Source organism: Lissotriton helveticus, chromosome 10, assembly GCF_964261635.1.
Source record: "Lissotriton helveticus chromosome 10, aLisHel1.1, whole genome shotgun sequence".
In the NCBI taxonomy this organism is placed as follows: Eukaryota; Metazoa; Chordata; class Amphibia; order Caudata; family Salamandridae; genus Lissotriton; species Lissotriton helveticus.
In genome coordinates, this window is record NC_136071.1 from 233,303,992 (window position 1) to 233,315,323 (window position 11,332).

The window sequence follows — 11,332 nt, forward strand, 5'->3', positions numbered from 1 at the left end:
ATATTTGGTCATGACTCCTATCCGGCACCAGTGACTCTCTAAACCCTTTTGTACACTATTCGGGAAAGAGCAAGGGCAGGTTGGATGACAGCAGTCCTACTTTCTGAGAAAGTGCCACCAATTAGAAGGTAAAAAGGGAAGACGTTAAAGGAAGAGCTTTTACTCAAAAAGGAAATGTTGGTAGGCTGATGAAAAAGGGAATTAGGTAGTATGATGATAAAGTGGACTGAGGGAAAGTTCAAAGGAACTTTTAGAGACGTATCTAGAGACAAAAATGCGTTGCGTCTCAGTGGAGAAGCTGTAAATAATTCAGGCTGACTTCGTTACAATAATTAAAGAGTTTGCTTCCCAAATTGCGTTATAGACCACACCATCTGTGTCGATCTCTGGGCCAGAAAAGCGGAACTTTTTTTGGAAGACATTTGGAGATCTATAGGGGGCGTAAGGCGAATCCCACACCTTGCTTCCTCACCAGTCCAGTAATCGTTACAGCTGGCCTCTGGCTGCTGTTTGGGAAGAGCAAGAGTTCAAATGCTAAACAAAGTAGGAGGTTCAAACTCTCCTTTGGACCCTTTCTTGACTGGTACTAAAGTTAGTAGCCTCAGGGTTGGCTGCTGCAGTCGCAAATCATCAATGACTGCTTTGGGAAGTGACGGGTAGTTCAGTCACTGAAAGTAACAGTAGTGACTCCACTCCTGAAGAAGGAAACGTTCCCCATGGGGGATGCACCCATCAGCAACCTGCCCCTCCTAGCCAAAGTGATGAAGGCTGCAGTCTCTTTTTCAGCTCCATGCCACTTAGGGGCATATGTATGAGGCCCACTTCCCATTCTCAAACGGGCAGATTCTCAGAATTGGCCCATTTGCGAACGGGAAAAAGCCTTTTGTGATGTATCAACCCAAAAGGCCCTCGTAAAATAGGAAATCACAAAATTTGTGATTCCCTATTTAGCAAATGCATTTAAGGAAACAGAAATTGCGATTCCTTTCAATGCGATCTAAAAAGCACCCAAGTTGTGCGATTTCTCCTAAAGAGATCGCAAATTACCAACAACTTCAAGTTGGTGGTAATTTGCAATTTCTTTGCAAAAATTCATTTTTTTGCATTTTTCAAACTGCCATGTGGCGTGCACCACATGTGCACACATACATATTTCAGAGGTGCACCAGAGTGTCCTTTTGACACCCTGCCACCCTTGAAAATGCATTCTCAATTTGCGATTCTCTAATTGCCAATCGCAAATTGAGAATGTCTTCCCATTGTAGAAAATAAAACGACAAATATGAACATTGCCGGCGCCATCTTGATTAGCAAAGGCCTCTGCGAGCGCGTAAGCGGCAACCATTTTAGACATTGCGGCCATCCCCCCGCGCTTTGACTAAGCCTGAACACATGTACCAGGGGCGTAAAACCTTTTCAGCATGACAATGCCCCGGAGTCACTTCTCGCACCCAACCCGCTCATCCTTTCTTCCTCCACGCACGGGCAAACACCCTTTGATAACCTCCTTCCCTGCACCTGGCCACTCAATCTGGTCCCAGGCACTAACCGACCCCTGTGGACATAGTTTATTACCCGCACACGTTGGGGCTTGTTTCACCAACAAAGGGGCCTGATCTAATCAAAGACACAAACCCTTAGATCTGACCGATCCCACGTACTTTTAGATCCTGTCGGACTGTCCAGCTGCGAGATAGTGATCATCTGTTAGATCTGGGTGGAGGGACAATTGCTGCTGGGTTTGTGTGGGAACTAGCTTGAGGCGGAGATTCCAAGAATGTTTGACTATGCAATAAACTGATGCCAAGAATGTTTGACCATGTAATAAACTGACGAAAAGCATATAAAAGGCCATGCCACAGAGATGCAGTTAGAGCACCTCCTGATGATAGTCCTGGTGTCTGATGTGATGTGTTTCTCCTCTAGAGAAATAAACCTGTTCTTCGCCTTCCAGTTCCCAGCGCCTGCCTCGTTATTTTGATCGCTAATCTTAGGGTGAATTAAAGGTGGTTGGCACCAAGCGGCATCGAAAGTCTTGGGAGTCTCGCTGCTTTTCATCAATTGGTACAAAAGAGGGTGGTGATGGATGGAGCACCTGAACTAATCAAACACTCACCCCCAGTCAACAGATCTGGGTTTAATCCATCACCGTTCTTTAGCCCAATGCCACCCCAGTTGCCTCATGGGAACAGTCCAGCCCGAACTGCCAAGCCATGCCTTCTCTGGACCGGAAACAAGCTTCCGAGGACCGGTTTCTGGCATTTCAGTCGTCTTCAGCCCGGCTTGATTGAATCCAGTGGCAAAGTGAGCAAGGGACTCACGTCTGAGCATACCCTGCCAACTTATGGCGAACAAAGCGGTACAAAAGGGGGTGGTGATGGACGGAGCATCTGAACCAATCAAACACTCACACCCAGTCAACAGATCTGGGTTTAGTCCATCACCGTTCTTTAGCCCACTCTGCCACCCCAGTTCAGACATGGCCATATGCAAATCAGTCTGACCCTGTGCCTCATGGGAACAGTCCAGCCCGAACTGCCAAGCCATGCCTTCCCTGGACCGGAAACAAGCTTCCGAGGACCGGTTTCTGGCATTTCTGGCATTCCAAGACACCAATCCGGTCCCTGATGCCAAAACCCTACTTGACAAAGTGCAAAAAACCATAGATGAATTCTACAGGACTGAACAAAATAAAAAAACAATAAAGTGAAAAAAGATATTAAATCTTATCACATTGAAACCACATACCCCTATCTTCAGAAAGATTTCTATACCAACAAGTCATATTCCAACCCCCGTAACAGCAGGCCTTGGGGACACTCCAACCGACAAACCTTTGTAGGTTTTTCGGACTCTTCCATTGACTCCTCTGATAATTCTGACTCTTCAGAAAACCCAGGTCCTTCGGGTAGAAACCAAGGCCCAAACAAAACTAATTTTTTAGTCAGAGGCCAACCCGAGACACCAGCACGCGGAAGGGTAAAGAGAGTACCACGGTGGTACAATCCCCCTGGAGAGCGGCAGACCCGCCACAAATTTTATCAATGTTAAAACAATCCTCTGGCAACCAATCTAATTCACAGGTTATTCCTATTTTTAATCTGTCCAAACATAATCTTTCTGATTCAGAAAGATCCCGCCTCAAAAAAGGTTTGTCCTTTGTCCCGACTATACCCACCAACTTCCTTGAGTTTACATACTGAAATCCTCAGGTTCTTTCGTAGGGTAAGATTAGAAGCCTTTTTTCAAACCAATCCTTCACCCATGGCCATTTCTAATACACCTTTCAGACCCCCATCTAATTTTTCCCCCACAGCGGGTATGGTCCCACCGGAAGTTATTACGTTTGAAAAAATGGTTAGTAAGGACCTCGCTACCCTTAAGGAAACCAAAAAATATATTCCATACAATTTGGCCCTGGAAGAAAAGAAAGCCATTAAAACCCTAAAATCTGTCGACACACTCATTATCAAGAGTGCCGACAAGGGGGGCGGGATCGTCCTCCAAGACAAGGACACCTACTCAAATGAAATCTTACGTCAGTTGGGTAATACTGATCATTACATGAGACTCTCTACTAACCCAACCAAAGAATTGCAAGGTCTCAGCTCTAAGATATCCACAGAGGCCTTGGAATCCGGTTTCATTAGCCAAAAGGAATTCTCCTTTCTAAATGTTAAATCTGCAAGAACACCCGTGATATATACCCTCCCTAAGATCCACAAAAGTGTGACTAATCCCCCAGGAAGGCCCATAGTGTCTGGCTGTGGCTCCATCTTGGAACCCTTGGGACACTTTGTGAATTTCTTCATAAAAGATTTTGTTCCCATTTTCTGAAAATAATCAATGGCTGTGTACTCTTGACATCGTATCATTGTACACAAATATCCCTCAGGTTGAGGCTATGTTAATGATACAAAGTACTTTAGACTCTAGACCTAGACCCCAGAGAGTACCTGCCCTTTTTATCCTGCAACATCTCGAATTGTGTCTTACTAGAAACTTTTTTATGTTTGACCAACAATTCTACCAACAAGTAAAGGCAACGTCCATGGGCGCTATTTTTGCTCCAAATTTGGCCATATTGTTTATGGACCACATCGAGAAGCACACCATACTCTCCAATACCAATCCATTTTCATCTGCCATCTCCATTTGGAGAAGGTATATTGATGATATTTTTCTCATTTGGGATCAAGATCATGACATTCTTCAGCAATTTATTTATTGGCTCAACAACAACTGTTCCGGTTTGACATTTACCAGCACTACTGATCGTTCCGCCATTTCCTTCCTTGATCTAACTATTTATCACCATGACGGTTGTCTACATACCAAGCTTTATCGTAAACCAACTGAGCGTAACACTCTCCTCAGTTATTCAAGCAACCACTACAGAGCACTAAGGGACTCTCTACCATACTCCCAATTTTTGAGAATCAGGAGGAATTGCTTTGCAAAAGAGGACTACTTTAGGGAAGCTTCTGTACTATCCAATAAACTCAAAGACAGAGGGTACCCAACAAAATAGTCCGCAGGGCGGTCGAAAGAGCTTGGTACTGTCCAAGGGAGGCCTTTCTCAGCCCCAAGCAAAAAGACCCCAGGAGCAAGATTGCCTGTGTTACTACATTCTCCCTGGTATCGAACCCTCTGAGAAAGTGCATTCTGAAACACTGGCCCTTACTCAATGCTGGAAACCTTAAAATTGAACGTCCCATTTTCTCATTTCGAAAAAGCTCTAATCTCAAGGATCACCTGGTGAGGGCAGCACTCCCAAGCCCCACACAACGCCTAACACTAGGTGCACACTGGAATGAGACAACTCTTGTGGGGCATGCTAAATGTGATTCATGTAATGTCTGCGAGTACACAATGGAAGGAAAATCCTTCATATTTAACAATGTAAAGATTACTTCTCAGTCTTTCAGCAATTGTAATACCAGCGATGTTATTTATTTGAACCAATGCCCATGTCTATGTATCTATGTTGGCCAGACTAAGCAAAAAACAAAGACCAGGATTGGTCAACACCGAAGCCAGGTACGCTGCATAACACCCAATGCCCCTCTGGTTGACCACTACCAACAAAAAGGCCATTCGGAAAATGATTTTCAATGGACAGTTCTGAAAGCTTTGAAGCTACATCCTCGTGGTGGCGACATGTCATCGCTACTCAACAAAGAGGAACTCAAAATGATAATATTACTGGACAGTATTAAGAACGGTCTCAACCGAAATGAAGATTGGACCTCCCTTCTCTGAGACACCCTAAGCAATGTCACTGTTGAATGTAATATCATTGCCTACTCGCGAACCTTGTTCCTACTTCGCTTTATCGAATTTTAATTCTGGATTGGTTTCTGTACATATCACTTGCTCCTTGTAAATACCTGGCTCTATCTGTTCCTATATTGAAATGCCCTATGGTGGTGCCCCCCCTTTTTTTAACTAATCCCCTTCCCCATCCACACCGTTCCAATATGGCTGCTATATTGCTGACTATGCTAATCCTCGCCCGAACTCAGAAGCTATTACCACCCCTCACCTATTCTTAGGTTGTTGCTTTTTAACCACCTCCCTGGTTCCCCACACAAACCCTTTCCTTTTTCCCCCTTAATTTGTTCCTTGCCCGGGGCTGGTTAGAGCTTTCCAGCCCTCTGCCACTTCCAAGATGGCCACCGCAATTGCCATACACTCCTCGTATAATCCTATCTCGGCCACTCGCAAGATGGCACCCACACCGTCGCGGGTTTAAAAATACCGGCGCTACTCCGGTTTGGCTCCTTCACAGCGCCATCGAGACGGAAGGATGCCAGGATGTCCCATCTAGGACACTAAGGTAAGGCCTCACTTAGGCTCCTCCAACTATCCCCTTGTTGCCCTAACACTGGACTTGGCCGTGCCAGCCGCCTTACTTAGCCCTCATTGAATTTTGCAGGTTACCAGGCAACCCGCCGGAACACCAATTGACCTATTCACAGGCACTCCGGTTTTTCTCTTACTTGTGAGCGATTGCTCCTCGACAAGTACTTAATCACCCGGTAAGGCTCCTTTCGTTCGCTCGCCCCTTCCTCCATCAAGATTAAATTACCCTGGGCTCACCCCTCTCATTCTTCTCACCCGTTTCTTAGACTTTACTCCACTTGGTTGCCACCTAAATTACTGCAACCCATTTCGAACAGCTGATGCCTCGCACTCCTGTGCGCCTTCAATTCTCTACAGGTAAAAGGCCACTCCACCAAGTCCAATAACTAATTTGCCATATCGACATTGCTCCCTAACTTAATTTCACAGTATTTCCCCCAGGCCTCCTACCTTGCCTTCGTCCCTTACATCATTTCTTCACCTTCCCATGAGCAGAACCCCTCAAGGTGAGATCCCCTCACCATTCCACCCCACCTTATCCTTGATATCCCTTGGCCTCACCAACACTCCCACCCACTGCCCAAGTCACAAACTCCCACTTGTTTGATAGAATGTGTGACACGCAGAAATCCACGCACGGATGGAAGGTTTCACGCTAAGCATGGCATGGAGAGCAGCAATGTTATACTGTGTATGCCATAGGGCTTAATCCTGTCCCTTGTTTCCCTTGATTCCCTTCTTCACAGGGTTTGCAAGTTCAGGCAATCTAATTGAGTCCTGATGATGATCCTTCATTGTACATAGGATCGAAACGCTGTCGACTGTCTATGTAGTGACGCATAAATTGTCATTTAAATGTGTAAAACTACATGAGGCTAGCTAGTTGAATTTTTGATTGTTTACTAACGCCTCCTTCTTGAATTGCCTGCAAACCCCCTTTTTCCCTTTTGTTGTCATTTATATTTTGTATACTGGATACAGGACTGTATCCCACTTTGTAAATGTTCGCTTTATACTTTTTCAAACATTGAACATTGATTAAATTAGTGTCCGGCTGGACACTTGCTTACTTATAGTACAGATTGGTGTCTATAATTGCAATTTTTACTTTAACTGTTTATATTAAGGACCACTGTTGCTTGCCATGTACTGTTCCAATAAGGCACAGGGTCAAGGCTGATTTGCATATGGCCATGTGTCTGAACAGGGTTGGTGTGGAGTGCAAAAAAACGATGGATTTAGGCCCAGGTCTCTAAACTGGGGTGAATGTATGACATTGTTCTGCATTCTGTCCATCAGCTATTGTTTTTGCTTTTCATCAATTGGCGCACCAACGTCTGGCCCATCAGCGACACGTGGGTCCGGTGAGAGAGGTCCAAACGACGCGGTGAACATCTAAACGATTAGAGTGCACCTGCCTGAAAGCGACCCTCGTCTGGCTGCCGATCAACTGAACTTCACCGGTTCCGAACGGACCTCTCTCGAGTGACCTGCGGTCCTGACTGGGACCTTACAGGAACGCCGCATTTTTTTGGAGTGAGAGGACAAACGGGCGTTGAAAGGGGACGAAGAAGAAACTGTCCATAACAGTCCAGGTAAAGTAGTGATATACAACAAAACAGATTTTCTGTATTGTAATTGTTTGCTCGAATACTAGTATTCTGCTCTTTGAAGTTATTGGTAGTAATTGAGTCATTCCCTGCTTGCAAAAAACGTAGAATAGGAATATTCCCTCTTTGCAAGCAGCAAAGCACAGGTAGTGCGGACCTTTGTCCATGACCTATTGAGATTTTTTGTTGACCACTTGTACGTCATGCCTGTCTTTACAAAATTGTTTGATTGTTTTGGACCGGACCGTTTGTTAGAGGTCAGTCATCCAGCACCACCGGAAGGCACCCCTAACAAGGACATGTATGTTAAATATGGAGCAGCCATCGATGCTTATAGCAAACTATCGCTCAAATACACTAGAAAGGACCGGGTAAATCAGTGACCACTGACGGGATCTTTTGATCTCGCTAAAATAGAAATCTTAGAAATAGCGCTCCACAAAAAGAAAGCTACGCCAGCCAAGCTTGACAACTTTGGCCTCTGGCGAAAAGAAGCAACACAACGAAAGAAAAGAGACGAAGCCAGGCAGGATAAAGAAACACGAAAGTCTGCTTACCAGACCTGTAAAAAGCTAGAAGATGACATAAAAGAAAGAGAAAACGATAAAAATGAACAAGAGTCGAAAATATCAGGACAGTGCCCTGTTAGAACGCCTTCAACTCTTTACCGGCTAAACAGAGAATAAATGATGACCTCTTGTTGGGTCCCCCGATCTTCTACATGCCACCTATTTATGCCCCTACTCATCCCGTAGTACAGTACCAAGAACAGCAAGGTACCAACGGAGACGCCACAACCGTTTCCGCTCTAGTCGAGGCACTTGCACCAAGTGCCTCATCAACTAACGCATTAGTAGAAATAGGATCAATAGAAAAAGGGTTGCCCAGGGTCCCACGATTAAGTACGCACGAGCGGGCAAACATTGACAAGATAGTCAAAACCCTCGTGAAGAGAAGAGAAACGGAAGAGTATGTGACTGAGATATGCAATTCTTATGTCGAGAGCCACAAATGATTCTTCATTGTGCGCTTCGCTACTACACACTTACTGCCTATGAAGAGAAATATCAGGATGTAGGACCCGGGAGGCTAATAGCTCTTTGTAGAAAAGTCAACATAGGAGACGAAAACAACAACGATGTAGCAGAACTCTTTTCGTCCACGTTAGAAGTATTCCGCCACCTCGTAGAACAAGGGCGGATTGATACAGACAGCGCATCGATGCCAGTAACACCCCCAATAAAGAAGCTAGATAACATGATGCCAATAAAGGAAGCCGCTCTGTATTGGGTCCCCCCTAGGGGACAAGGGACTTATGACGACATAAACCATCAGGACGCTAAAGGGAGGGTGGTCTACAATTGGGTGTATCAGCCATGGGACAGACAGGACATCCTGACGTTCCGTAAATCTCTTCCAGATTTGCAAAAGAATCCCACCGCCTTTTACACAGAACTAGGTACCGCTCTGGGGTCCACAATAATGACACTTGCTGACATTGACTTGTTCTTCGGGTTATGTTTGCCAGCCGATGTGTGGAAGCATATTAGGAGGATAGACCACACAGAATTGCTCGGTCATACCTGGGAACAACTCAGCACATTAGATTAACAGAGGAATCCTGGCCAAAAAACAGTTAAAGCTATATTGGACCTCCCTGATAAAATGGTGCAGAAGGTAAAAACACTGTTACCGGAGAAAAAGATAGACTGGTCCATAGTAACAGCGTGCGCCAGAAACCACAAGAGGATGTCTCCGAGTATTTCTCGAGATTCGAAACAGTGTTCTCCGATTACAGTGGACAGGACATGTCCACTGCGACCGGACACCACTTATTCGTGCAAAATTACGTCAAAGGACTGCTGCCGGAGGTATCACAGAAATTACAAACTAGCAAAAGTAGTTGGGCAGCCTCTAAGCCAGCGGCTATTCTCCAAATGGCCCAGTATTATGAACATCAGAAAAATGAGAATGACCGAGCCACAGAAAAGAAAAAAAAGGACTTGAAGGAAAGAGTAATAACAGCCCAACTCCAAGGGGTGAATACAGGACGGGAACAATATAAAGGAGGATACCAACAGAATGTCCCTAGAGTACAGCCTCCTAGAAATGACTCATTGACACCATATGTACGGCGCCAGGACTTAGGACAGGATCAATGCGCATTTTGCAAGGAATACGGACACTGGAAATCCCAATGCCCAGCCTTATCAAGAGCTGGTAGGGGCAGAGGGATAAGGGAAAAAACAAATGAACAGAGAGGAAGAGGACGTGGGAGAGGGTACGCAAGTGAAGCTAGCGAAGAAAGGCCAGGAAGAGTGAACGCATTTGACCGCCCTAGACAGAACCAGTGTCAACAGAGAGATTATGACAACATGTATGACTTTGCATAGGACAGCCATGGGCAAGGGAGGGATCCAGTCGAGCTCTATGTTGACCAGCAAGGCCCTTATGTTACCGCAAAGGTCCTGGGCACAGAGTCGCCATTTTTGGTAGACACAGGAGCAACACGTAGTGCACTATCCAAACGACTGATTCCAAGGGCACCCTTGTCTGGCTCACATATAACCTCAATAGGATTTGACGGTACGCCCTCCACCAACCCTTTGTCCAGACCGATCCCCTTCAAACTTGAAAACAATGTTATCGACACGAAGTTCCTTCTCTCCTCCAACACTCCAGACGCCATTATGGGTCTCGATCTACTGAAGCATTTCCGTGCGACTATCAGATGTTCACCAGACGGAGTACGAGTCATCTTATATGACAATCACCAACACCCGAGAGATAATCAATCCCAACACATGTATCCCATTTCTGAAACAGACACATCCCTACTTGACACTTTACCCTCGCATCTGTGGGCTAGGGCTGATTCAGACGTAGGACGAATGATGATTGACCCAGTACACGTGGCAATATGACAAGACGCAACCTTACCGAAAATACCCCAGTACAAGATATCGCCAGACGGCGAGAAAGCCTTGACCAAAATCATACAGTCACTAGTAGAGGCAGGAGTGGTAGAAGAGGTAGTGAGCAATGTTTGTAATAGTCCTATTTTACCGATCATAAAGAGACAGGGCGAGGGAGATGGAAAAGCCTACTGCTTCATCATCGACCTGCGGGAGATAAACAAAATAGTAGTACCACAGTACCCAGTAGTTTCTGACATCACCACCTTCCTGACCCTAATTCCGTCAACTGCTACCACTTTCACCGTTATCGATCTCAAGAATACCTTCTTCTCCATACCCATTCACCAAGACAGTGGATATCTCTTCGGATTCACTCTAAGATCCCGCTCATATAGATTTTGTCGAGCACCCCAGGGGGACACCGAGAGCCCGAGCATCTATAGCCAGGTGCTCAAGAGACAGTTAGATGCCGTTTAATTACCAGACGGGGTGGTGTTGATACAGTATGTAGACGATATCCTTCTAGCAGCAGACACCACTCCACTAGCCGTCACAGCCACCATCCAACTCCTACACTTCCTTGCAGAAAATGGCCACAAAGTTTCTCGAAAGAAATTACAGTTCTGAAAACCACAGGTAACATATTTAGGTCACCTCTTATCGAAAGAAGGGAGGAAACTCACACCCGATAGGATCCAGGCAATTCTAGACACTCCCGTTCCCAAGAATCAGAAGCAAGTCCGCTCTCTGATAAGCCTCACCTCATTCTGGTGACAGTGGTTACCGAACTTTAGCCTCATTGTCAAACCCCTTCTCTCCCTCCTAGCCAGAGACACCCCCTCACCTTTCCCCTGGACACCCGAATGCCAGTCAGCATTCAAAGAATTGCGAGATGCCCTTTGTTCGGCACCTGTTCTAGGAACCCCAGACTACTCCAAA